We start from the raw sequence: 13009 nt of genomic DNA, 5'->3' as shown, positions 1-13009 counted from the left end.
GGCATCTGAGTGACCAAAGAACAAGCACAGGAGGAAACCTGAGTGTAATGGGTAGGGATATGTCCATTGGAGAGTGCTGGTACCCTTTCTCAATAGACTGAAAAAACAGCAAAAATACCCTTAAGAAGCAAACCTAGTTTTTTATTAAGTACTCATCGTACTCTTTTTCTTTACTTACCTCAAAGGCAGCTTAAATTAGCTGTACAAGGCGTGAAGTCTTGAAAATAGTGTAGGAAGAGCAAGGCACATCAGGGCTTTCTGCATTGTAAGGTCTCCCAAGGTGCGTTCTGTGCTGAGTCCATGAATCTGAAATTCGAAGAGGATTTTTGCACAAACTTTTCCACAAGTCAAAATGAGAAGAAAAACCCAAGGTACCTTGAAGCCTCAGTGTGTTCCACTGAGGGCCATTACTGACACAGGCTCTTCTTGGACATGTTAGAGCAGATAATTGGAAGTCATGATTCCACAGAGGGAAAGGCAAGTTTCAGGCAGCCCTTACACTGAGATAACCCTTTGGCTTTTCAATGAAGGAAGATGGCCAAGCCCTGACACCGAGCTCAAAGGAAGGGAGATCCTGTCCCTCACTCGTGGCTCCAGGCTTTTCTTGGAGTTGTGGGGAGTGTGATGACAAGTGAAGGACAATGCTATGACACCTCCTGCTGTCCCCAGGGTGGATGCAAGGAGGCAATTAGGTCCCATTGCCATGAGGACCATTTCTCTCCTTCTAGGCCTCGGCTGCAGAGAAACCTGCCACAGTCAAGGAGACAAAGACCCCGGCTCTCTCATGGCCTTTCAGCCCTGCCAGTGCCATTGGCCATCTCCACTACATGTTGTTCTACACTGTCCCATTCCTGTACCTGTTTCTCTGAAGGCTGCAGACATACAATGCCCTTCCCCAGCTTGTTCTCACCTCACTGTGTCCCTGCCTGTACTAGTGTCTCTCCTTCCTTGCCAGAAGGTCCTTGAAACTTGAAAATCATGGGCTGATCCAAACTGCCTCTAAGTGACCTTTTGCACCACAGCACTGCCCTCAGAATGACATCTCTTTATCCTCAGGTCCTCTCGGGACCTCCAAAGCTGCACTTTCTGATGGCTGTCCATTCTCACACCGTTTCCCACTACCCATCAAAAAGTGCCATCATCTTGGGCAGAAATTTTCAATCTCTCTCGAACTCCTAGTATTTTTCCCTCAGCCTCCACTTTACCACAATAGAAAGCCCAGTTCTGTCAGCCTCTACACACAAGCCCTAACCCTGTCTTGGCAGACTTTCTCTGGCCATGTGACATGCTTCCTCCATGCTCAGGATCGGTGCATCCCTTCGAGAAAGAGTTCTAGCAAAGGAGGCAGGAGACCCACATGGATGAGCAAGGAGCTTCTAGCAGAGCTCAGGTGCGAGAGAAAGGTTTATGGAATGTGGAAAGAGAGACAGGCCACTTGGGAGGAGTACAGGAATGTTGTCAGAGTATGCAGGGATGCAATGAGGAAGGCTAAGGTTCGTCTGGAATTGAATCTGACAAGGGATGTCAAAGACAATAAGACGGGCTTCTTGAAGTACGTCAGCAGCAAACGGAAGACTAGGGGCAATGTGGAGCCGTTGCTGAAAGAGGTGGGTGCCCTGGTGACGGAGGATGCGGAGAAGGCAGGGTGACTGAATGCCTTCTTTGCTTCAGTCTTCAGTGCCAAGGCAGGCCCTCAAGAATCCCAGGCCCTGGAGGTAAGAGAAGAAGCCTGTAGAGAGGATGACTTTCCCTTGGTCAAGGAGGACTGTGTGAGGAATTGCTTAAGTGATCTGGACACTCAAAAATCCATGGGCCCCGATGGAATGCACCCACAAGTGCTGAGGGAGCTGGCGGATGTCATTGCTGAGTCACTCCCCACCATCTTTGAGAGGTCCTGGAGGAGAGGAGAGATGCCCGAGGACTGGAGAAAGGCCAATGTCACTCCAATCTTCCAAAAGGCAAGAAGGAGGACCCAGGGAACTACAGGCTGGTCAGCCTCACCTCCATCCTGGAAAGATGATGGAGCAGCTCATTCTAGAGGTCATCTTCAAGCAAGTGGAGGAAAAGAAGGTTATCAGGAGTAGTCAGCATGGATTCACCAAGGGGAAATCATGCCTGACCAATCTGATAGCTTTCTACGCTGGCATGACTGGCTGGGTAGATGAGGGGGGGAGCCGTGGATGTTGCCTACCTCGACTTCAGCAAGGTTTTCGACACCGTCTCCCATAACACCCTCCTAGGGAAGCTCAGGAATTGTGGGCTGGATGAGTGGTTGGTGAGGTGGATTGAGAACTGGTTGAATGGCAGAACTCAGAGGGTTGTCGTCAGCGGCACTGAGTCTTGTTGGAGGCTGGCAACTAGTGGTGGTTCCCAGGGGTCAGTACTCAGGGCAGGTTTGTTCAGCTTATTCATCAATGACCTCTATGAATGAACAAAGCGTACCCTCAGCAAGTTTGCTGATGACATAAAACTTGGAGGAGCGGTGGGTACACCAGCAGGCTGTGCTGCCATTCAGCGAGACCTGGACAGGCTGGAGAGTTGGGCATAGAGAAACCTGATGAACTTCAACAAGGGCAAGTGCAGGGTCCTGCACCTGGGCCGGAACAACCCAATACACCAGTACAGGCTCAGGGCTGACCTGCTGGAGAGCAGCTCTGTGGAGACGGACCTGGATGTCCTGGTGGATGACAAGTTGACCATGAGCCAGCAGTGTGCCCGGGTTGCCAAGAAGGCTGATGGTGTCCTTGGGTGCCTTAAGAAGAGTTGTGGCCAGCAGGTCAAGGGAGGTTCTCCTCCCCCTCTACTCTGCCCAAGTGATGTCCCATTTGCAGTACTATGTCAAGTTCTAGGTTCCCCAGTTCAAGAAAGATGAGCAGCTACTGGAGAGAGTCCAGCACAGGACTACGATGATGACGAGGGGACCAGAGTACCTGTCCTATGAGGAGAGGCTGAAGGAGCTGGGCTTGTTCAGCCTGGAGAAGGCTGCGAGGGGACATTATAAATATCTTAAGGGTGTGTGTCAGCAGGGTGGAGCCGAACTCTTTTCAGTGGTGCCCAGCAACAGGACAAGGGGCAACGGGAACAAATTGAAGCACAGGAAGTTCCGTCTGAACATGAGGAAGAACTTCTTCACTCTGAGGCAGACGGAGCCCTGGAACAGTTTGCCAGAGGGGTTGTGAATTCTCCTTGTCTGGAGATATTCAAGACCCGCCTAGACGAGGTCCTGTGCAGCCTGCTGTAGGTGACCCTGCTTCGGCAGGGGGGGTTGGACTAGATGATCCCCAGAGGTCCCTTCCAGGCTTTACTGTTCTGTGATTATGATTCTGGGTGTGGATCCAAATTGAGAATAATTGCAAGTTTGGGACTGGGACCTCTTAGGTGATTGAGGACCATTAGCAAAGCTATGAAAGAAGCTGGATGGGTTGTGGGGAACTCACAGGCAATGCCAAATCCTCAGAAGACCATAGCCTTGTGGTTACAGCAACACCACTTCGTACCAAATCCCCACCCTGAAACACAAACATACTCACACACACCATAGCCAGAACCCTGAGATACATTTGAGAGAAAGGTTCTCCTTTACCAGGCTCTGGTACAGGAGTGGAGGCTCAGGGCTTGGCCATTCTGGTGATAAACAAACACCAAGGGCTTCCATGGCATCAGAGTCACCTCCACGTTGCCTTTGCCACCTGCAGCCAGTGTCTCCAAGTTTTTGCTTCAGCAGCCTCCAGGGACAGGCACCTCGACGGGTTGTTTGCTTCACAGCTTTGTGAGTGATGGCCCTTCGTGGAGTCTCAAACATCCTCAGAAACTTGGGGTTTGCTTCTGCTTTTCACTTCATTGGAGGTTTGTTTCATCTTTCAGTGTCTGCAGTTCAGGAACTCTGTCGCGGAAGATGAACCGGACTCAACACGAAGATCAACATGATCAGGTACAAGCCGTTTATTAGTCCCAGATAGCTCACATTTATATTCCCCATTACATACGCGGCGATCTCCCATTGGCAATAATCAAATTAAGTCACACAGCAACCTGATTATGATTGGTGTACATTACTTGTTCACGCGCTGTGCTCGTGGCCTTCTTGCAGGTGGCAGGTTCCTGTTCAGAATCCGGGAGTTGTTTTTCTCTGCATTTTATTTCCTTGTTTCCACCGTTTTTCCTCTAGATGCCCTTGCGGCCTTATGCTAAGGCTTCATGGCCTCATAGAGAAATGCTGGATTGCTCACATGTCCCCAGTTCTTTAACGCTTCATCCTCCGCGAATCCCCCTTCTTTGTTTTGAGCAATCCAGGCCTGGTTGAGGACCTTAAGCATCAATTTCTTTATGCAGCTTAAAGCACAACCTACAATTCCTAAACACACAATAATTGTTACCAAAATAACAATACCTTGTTTAACTAATTCCTTTATCCACCCTGACAGACCCCAAGAAGACAGCCAACTGTCAAACGGTGATGTATTGTACGTAATATGCTCTGTTCTTTCCGGCAAGACAGCTAGCTGTTGGTGAATACTTTGAGAATGATCAGACAGATTCATGCAACACATCCCCTCAAACTCTTGGCACCCATGACCTTGCGCAAGAAATAAGAAATCAATAGCCGCTCAATTTTGTAAGACTGCATGGCGAACGCTATCTACATCCATTAATAACTGCGTTAATATCTCTGAAGTGGTATTAGACTGCTTCAAGCTCCAACAAGCTAATTTTTTAAGAATATTCCAATTCCTGGCGGCAGCACCTCCAGGGAGCAAAAAGGATAACGCTACTGTTCCAGCTACAGATCCTAGCTGTACATTATTATCACACCCTGGATTAAAATGTCTAAGACTTCGCTTACTACGAGTTTTATTGAGACTCAAGAAATCTCTGATACGTGGGGTGAACAATGTTAGCTTTCCTATGTAGCACGGACCTCCTACTGGGTGAACAGGAATCCCTCCCCATGCGCGATCTCCGCAGATGAGGAAATATCCTGATGGCAACAGGAATCCCCCTGAGGTGTTAACCGAAAACCTTCCCATGTTGTTTAGCGAAAAATACCAATGCCTTGAATTCCCACTTACATTTTGATAACCTATAGTATACTGCCTTTCACCTTGGCTATGCAACCAAAGATGCCACGGATTTCCGAACTCAGTCACTCCTGTGCCATTCCACGGCAACCACTGCGACTGCTGATGCAAATCGCTGCAATTTGGCTGGTTAGACACATTTGCCCATTGAGCGGGTGCCATGGAACCTAGCAGCTCTAGCTCTTGCAGAGGAAGTGAACTAGAGTGATTTAAATGTGTCACGATCCACTGCTGTAAAAAGGCACTCTGCATCACTGGCACATCACTACTTCACGCACACTCACCTTTCTCTGACCCACTTTGCCTGGATTTGTTATACAACTCATTCAAATCGTTTATACTCTCATTCACAAAGTCCTTAAACTCGTCCCCATTCATGATAGGATAGCCAATCAGGCATGTGTGAAAAGGATCTCCTGGAGTAGCTAAAGAAAGACAAAAATCCATCTGACCTGTTTGATTGGCCCAGGTTACCCACATATTCTGTCTCACATCAATGCGATGAATGGCTCCTGCATTCTCAACAAATAGGCAAAGGCATATCGTTATCCCTAGCGCCATGGCTGCTGGCATCCTCGTCTCTTTCACTGATCACACCAGCGTTGTACACGTGCTACTCTACACCACCACTGTTTCCCACAGACATAACAAATTACATAAAATCCATGGATTACACGCCTCACAATAGTTACACTTAATTGTTCCAGTATGTGCTTCCACACCAGCGTCCATTAATCTTCGTTTTCTGAATCCTGGACATCTGCGCCACTGTTATCTCTATCGGGACCTTTCCACGGACGGACCCACTGAGCAGGAGCCCACCTTACTCCGTTTTCTGTAAGCAAGCACATACAACCTCTACCAGTTAATTTCACTTCGGCTGGTCCTTCCCATTGTCCTGTTTGCAAATTCTTGAACGGGACCAACACCTTTTCCTGCTTATGTTCCCCTTCCATCAACGCTCTGTGATGTATTAATGCTGGAGGTTCCTTTCTGTCCCCTGTCAAACGTAAAAAATTCAAGACGTACAATAGTTTGTTCAGTCGTTCCTGTGGCATACTCCCAGTTTCCCCCCTTTTTTTTTATGCAATAATTGTTTCAATGTGTGGTGTGCTCTTTCTATCATGGCTTGTCCTGTGGGACATATGTGGGATACGTGTGGTATGGTGGATGCCCCAGAGTACACAAAACTGAGCAGATTTTGTTGAGGTGTATGCCGGACCACTGTCTGCTTTTATCTCTGTGGGAATCCCTAGCACCGCAAAACTAGCATACAGATGCTTTGTTACATGCTGTGTGGTCTCTCCTGACTGTGCAGTTGCCCAAAAGGCAATGGAAAATGTGTCAATCACTACAAGTACGTACTTTTAACACCCAAACTCTGGTACATGCATGACATCCATTTGCCATAGCTGTAAGGATCGTAGTCCTTTGGGGTTGACACCCACTCCGAGACCTGGACTTATATTTTGGCAGTCTGGACAAGACTTCACAATTCCTTGAGCATCATGCATGGGAAAGCGAAATTGTCTCATTAATACCTTCGCGGACTGATGGAAAAATTCATGGGAGTTGCGCACCTGAGCAAAGCTATCTGTGGGTGGACCCGTCCATGTCGGCATAACAAGCTGATCTGCACGTCGGTTTCCTTCTGCAAGGCCTCCTGTCATCAAATGGCTACGAATATGGGTTATAAAATACGGCACTGTTCTATTATTTAGCATAAATAACAACTGCTGTAACATTCTATACAAATGTCTATTGGATACTTCTTTGAGCATAGCACGCTCTAAACGCGTCCCTACTCCTACTACATACAAAGAATCAGAAACAATATTGACTGGCTGCATATTCCACTGTGCAAGAGCCCAAACAACCGCTTCGAGCTCTAACGTTTGTAACGAATCCTGCAAGTCTCCTTCGATTACCTGATCGTGCCGTATACCTGGAGGTCTCTCCCAGGTACACGCCGCCTTCTTGGAGCTTTTCCCTGCATCAGTAAATACTGTTATCCCTTCCAATGGGGTATTGGACTGTATTGGCCATTCCTCGAAAATCATCCCTGACAACAATGGCATTAATTTGTGAGAAGGGTAATTATTGTCAACTGTCCCTGGGAAATTACTAATAGCAATCTGAAATTCTATGGACGTCCTTATCAGCCACTCCATATATTCCTGCATCAGAGGTACCAGGATGGTTTGTGGTTCACATCCTGCAATTTCTACACATCGGTTTCTCCCTTGGATTATCAGCTGACTGAGCAGTTCTATCCGTGTGGTCACCGTCTTTTTCGGCCGGATAGAAAGAAAAATCCATTCAAGAATCCTTAATGGATTTTCTCCAGGCACCCACTGCATTAATATAGGAAACGGATGTTGATGCGTATGAGCAGAGTTGATTAACATCAACGTTAAAGGCTGTTCTGACCTTATTCTGGATGCATGAGAACTAATGATTTTGTTCTGAATAACCTCTAAGGCTTGCTTTTGTCGGGGTCCCATGGTTCTTCTATCGTCGGCTCTCGATGTAGTGCCGAGAAGCTCAACCAAGGGTGCTAAATCATCGCTGGTTATGCCACATAATGCTCTGACCCATTGAATGTCACCCACCAATTTCTGCACATCATTCAATGTCTTAATTTCGGGATTTAACTGTATTTTTGGGGCTTTAATTGTACCTTGTAAAATTATCCACCCCAGATAATTCCAGGGCTCCTGTTTCTGTGTTTTTTCTGGAGCTATTTTTAATCCTCTGAACTCTACCTCTCTAACAATTTCTTGAAGCACGAATTCCCTGTTCATATCTTTTCCTGCAATTAAGATGTCATCCATATAACGATATATTAACAACTGCGGCATCTTTTTACGAATTGGTTGCAAAGCCCATGCTACAAAAATTTGGCACGTGGTTGGTGAATTTTTCATACCCTGAGGTAGGACTATCCAATGAAATCTACAGGCAGGTTCTGCCTTGTTTATTGATGGTACAGAAAAAGCAAACCTTTCAGCATCTTCGGGATGCAAAGGAATAGTAAAAAAACAATCCTTCAAATCTATAACTAGGACTGTCCATTTCTCTGGGATCAAGACCAGTGATGGCAGACCTGGCTGTAGCGCCCCCATGTCTTCCATGACATTGTTAACTGCTCTCGAATCATGTAGTAGATGCCATTCCCCACTCTTTTTCAGAATAGTAAATATTAGTGTGTTCCAAGGGCTAGTAGATGGCTGAATATGTCCAGCTTGTAACTGTTCTTCTACCAGCTCATTGACTTTTTGCAGCCGTTCGGCAGTAAGTGGCCATTGATCAACCCAAACTGGGTTATTCGTTTTCCATTTTATCTTCAAAACCGGCTGCTGTTCAATGGCCGCCCCGAAAAGGCTGGGTAACGATAGTAGTATGCAATTGACCGAGTACATCTCTTCCTATTAACATGATTGGAATTTGCATAATATAAGGTCATGTTGACACTACCGCACCGTCTGAAAAATGAAAAGCCACGAGATCCCGACTAATGCGTGTGGATTGTGCCCCTCCGACACCGTACACTCCCGTGAATGATTCAACCGTTGGCCAATGTGAAGGCCAATGCCGAGCAGATATGATAGTTACATCTGCTCCAGTATCAATCATCATTTTTAATTTTATCATCTCCTGGTCTTTTGATTTCACCAGAACTTCAATTTCTGGCTTGTTTTTCATGATGTCTAATGCTAGGTATACATACGGTTGTCCTGAGGACCCAAAGCCCTCATCTCCACGGTGGTGTGGTGTGGCATGTGGTACACAAGCTCGAAACGGTACCAGCTGGGCAATCCTGCTGCCAGCGGGAATGGACAACGGAGGAGCCAAGGTATACACCATTACCTTTACCACTCCAGTAAAATCAGCGTCGATGACCCCTGGTAAAACAAAAATGCCTTGTTTAGATGTTGACAATCGTCCTAATAATAGGGCACTCAGCCCGTGGCCTAAAGGCCCTTTTACACTGGTGTCAATACACACCACTTCCGTTGTTACCAGGGTTTTATCTACTGCTGTTTCCACGTCCACTCTGGCACTCCCACAAGCAGCGGCCCAGAGGAAGTCGAGGGCTCTGGTGCCACTGTCCATGCCCCCTGCACTTGTGTCGTAGCGCGCGGGACCCTCGCGCTCCCCCCCGGGTTTTCCGACTTACGACATTCGGAGGTGTTATGATTATCTCTACAACAAGTGACACACCACTTGTTTCGGGGGCACGATCCTGAGTCCCCCAACCCTTGGGATGATCTTGTCTGCATCTTACATTGCGCCTTAGAATGCCCTATTTTCCCGCATTTAAAATACCGCTTTTCCGAATTTCTCTTTTCCCGATTTTCGTGTAGCAATGGTGCAATAGCCCCTTGTACCGCTGCAGAAACACACGCAGTGTACTTGGTCTGTTGGATTCATTCCATCAACTCAACCATGTCCGCTACTTGCGCAGATTGCGGCAACGAGCCTAGTATTTGTTTACTCCTTTCATTGGCATTGTCAAAAGATAGTAACTGAAACATTTCGGTCTTCATATCCCCTGTTAGGTCCGGGTGCGTCTCGATAGCTTTGTAAAGTCGGTCAACAAACTGCTTAAACTGCTCATTTTGTCCCTGCTTAATATGTGCAAAAGCATGAGGTTGACCCAGCTCCTGCACGGAAAAAATTGCTTGTAATGCAAGATGCTGCGACAACTGTATCACCTGCGGTATAAAACCTAATTGCATATCTCCATCCGCAAAAGGACCCTGTCCAGTAAGCGTTTGTGATTGGATGCCATACAAAGGATCATTTTGATCCCGAGGCCGTGCAGCCTCTTGATCACACAGTCACGACCACACCCTGTGGAATAAAAGTTGTTGTGAGGGAGTTAGCACAATCTCAGCAATTTGTAAAATATCCATAGGAAGTAACTGATCAGCAGTAAAAATATACTTTAGCATTTGTTGGGTTACCGGTGATCTTAACCCATTCTGCATTACGGAAGTCTTAACTTTCTCCAATAACTTCCAATCAAATGCCTCCCATTTCGACCCCCCGCCCACTTGTGTCACCACCGGGTACGCTGCAACAAACGTGATGATTTGTCCCTCCACCACCGCATCTCGAAAGACTCCATCACTCTCCAGGATGCGTCTCTCCAGCAGGTGGCAGCACAGGATTAAGTAAGTGGCTGGGTAAGGGTGCAGCAGGCGGCAACTGTAAGGGTGGTGCTGGCGGTAACAATGGAACCGGGGGGGGTGGCAGCTCAGGATTCCAGTCCGACCGGAACGGATTCCCCTTCGTCGGCTCTTCCTGCACCGATGGTCCAAGCGCTTCACCAGTCCCCGGCGAAGGTGACCGCAACGACAAATCTTTTAACTGCTGGCTGATCTCCTTCAATACCTGTTTAAGCAAACCGTCCTCCCCCGCCCCCGACTCCTATTCCCCATCTGGGGACCCTGGTCGGGTCGGCGATAGTTGTGGGTATATTTTTTCAGGCGGAATTTCCTTCCTAGCCCTTTCAGCTAAGTCCCCATCACGTGTCTCTGCCACCGTTGTTTCTTTGACCGCCCATAGAGGTGGCATCCGTATGCTATTCTCAAACAAATTCCGCGCTTCGTTGGAAAGCATCATAGCATTTCCCGACGCTGGCAGCGTTGCAGGGGTCAGGGCAACAAAAGCAGACGTGGCGGCAGCTCTTTCGCTTTTCATCTCTCTCAAAGTCTCTTTTACTAACCGCCACAGCGTAGAATAACAGCCTGCAGTCTTATCCTCGCTACTGAACTCGTCCCATAGGCTTTGTCCTATGGCTTCCCAGGTGGGTAACTCAAACGTGGCTCCAGCCCCGGAGATTAAGTTACGCTCTCGTGCCCACATCAGTAGCTCTTTCAGTACTTTTGCATCGTAAGAGACCGCTCTCTTAGAGAGCATATGATGGAGGAGCTTCACCACTGCACTTTCTTCCTTTGTCAGCGTGGACCCCATCTCCTCCCCAGCCGCTCACCTGTTCCTGGTGAGATCCCCACGGGGATAACCGTCCCACCTCAATCAGCACGCGTGTCTTCTTCCCAGTCCGATGGGCACTTCGAACCGAAGCCGCCGGGGCAGCAGCTGCTTTCGGCTGGCTTCTCCAGCTTTGGTCGCCTCCTTCTACCTCCAGACGGATTCCATCATCTGAAGTCTTCGGGGCACACAAGGGTCCCTGTTCGGGCGCCAGATGTCGCGGAGGATGAACCAGACTCGACACGAAGATCAATGTGATCAGGTACAAGCCGTTTATTAGCCCCAGATAGCTCGCATTTATATTCCCCATTACATACGCGGCGATCTCCCATTGGCAATAATCAAATTAAATCACATAGTAACACGACTATGATTGGTGTGCATTACTTGTTCACGCGCTGTGCTCGTGGCCTTCTTGCAGGCGGCAAGATCCTGTTCAGCATCTGGGAGTTGTTTTTCTCTGCGTTTTACTTCCTTGTTTTCAACTGCAGTTTGTCCTCTAGATGCCCTTGCGGCCTTACGCTAAGGCTCTGCGGCCTTATGCTAAGGCTTCATGGCCTTATAGAGAAATGCTGGATTGCTCACATGTCCCCAGTCCTTTCAAGCTTCATCCTCCACAGTCCTATCCTTAGAGGAAGAAGCAATGAAGAATTAGGGGAGACATCTCAAAGCAAAAGCAAAGCATTTCTCCTAGACCTAAACCCTCATGTACTCCTCCCTCATCCTTTCCTTTGCCAGGAGATCTTCCTTCAGCTCTGTTGCTGCAGCTCTAGCCTTTGCTGGCCGAGCTTGAGGTGATCAGCAGAGGCTCTTCCCACTGGCTGCTGAAGAGTCAACCCTGCTCTGCAGCAGTGGGTTCATGGGAAAAATGAGGGTACTGGTCAGTCTTGGTGTTCGACTTGGTCAGAGGAAACTGCTCCTAACTCAGCAGGGCTTGTCAGCACCTGCACTCCCAGCACTAAACAATGGGGAAAGCAGAAGGCTGTTAGAAAGGTTTGGAGCTTTTAAATCTCCATCCATCTTACTTGAAGATTTTCTTGGGACTTCAGAAACCCTCAGCATTTCTGCTGCACTCTGAGAGAAGAGAGAGAGTCTTGCAAGGTGTAAGAATTTCTTGTGGCCTAGTGCAGCAAGAGGGCAGCTGGTCTGTCCCTCTGTCTTGTTCTTAGCTGCGCTCGTCTAGTTCTGCATGAGATGGAGGGTGATCACACTTACCCTGAAAAACATCCAAACGCTACTGAGTACAGAGGGATCCAGTGCAGACAGCTAAATGTCTCACCCTGTCTCAAGGTCCTCAGCACCTCACTTCTAGCCAAGGACGCGCTCAACCTATTTCTCTTCAGCATGAGACTCCCTCCCTCTATGCTATCTTGGGTCTTCTTCCTGCCTTTAACCCACACATGGCTACGCACCCCCCACTCTCTCCCTGCGCTCTCGTGTGTCTCACAAACCCTTCCCTCTTCCCCTGCGGTGATGGGACATCACCCGCTTCGTTTCAAGTCGCTGCATCCACTTCCTCTGTGCATCCCCATGAGTTTTCTGTTTCCCCAAGCTGCTCTCCAGACTGCTCTCTTTACCTGAATGTTGGTATGGACATTCTTGTACATGAAAGACTCCGTCCTTGAAGACCAGATTTATGGAGATCTGCTGCCCCCCTGTGCTGCTCACACATCACCCCCTATTTAAAGTCAACAAAACAGGACCCAAAGTCTGCTTCTTTGAGGTCTGGGTTTGGCAGTCTTCTATTCCTCGTTCTTACTCCCTTTGGGAGGTAAGACCCCACTATTGGCTGTTTTGTGGTCACAACAGCCAAGGCTGAGTCTGGTTTTCACATCCCTGATCAGCACTTCCTTCTTTGTGAGGAACAGATTCAGAGGAGCATCACCACTGTTGACCAATCTGGAAGCTGTGCAATAAAGACCTATGTTCCA

This window comes from Opisthocomus hoazin, chromosome 15 (genome assembly GCF_030867145.1).
Source record: "Opisthocomus hoazin isolate bOpiHoa1 chromosome 15, bOpiHoa1.hap1, whole genome shotgun sequence".
Lineage (NCBI taxonomy): Eukaryota > Metazoa > Chordata > Aves > Opisthocomiformes > Opisthocomidae > Opisthocomus > Opisthocomus hoazin.
Note: the sequence above shows the minus strand (reverse complement) of the source record.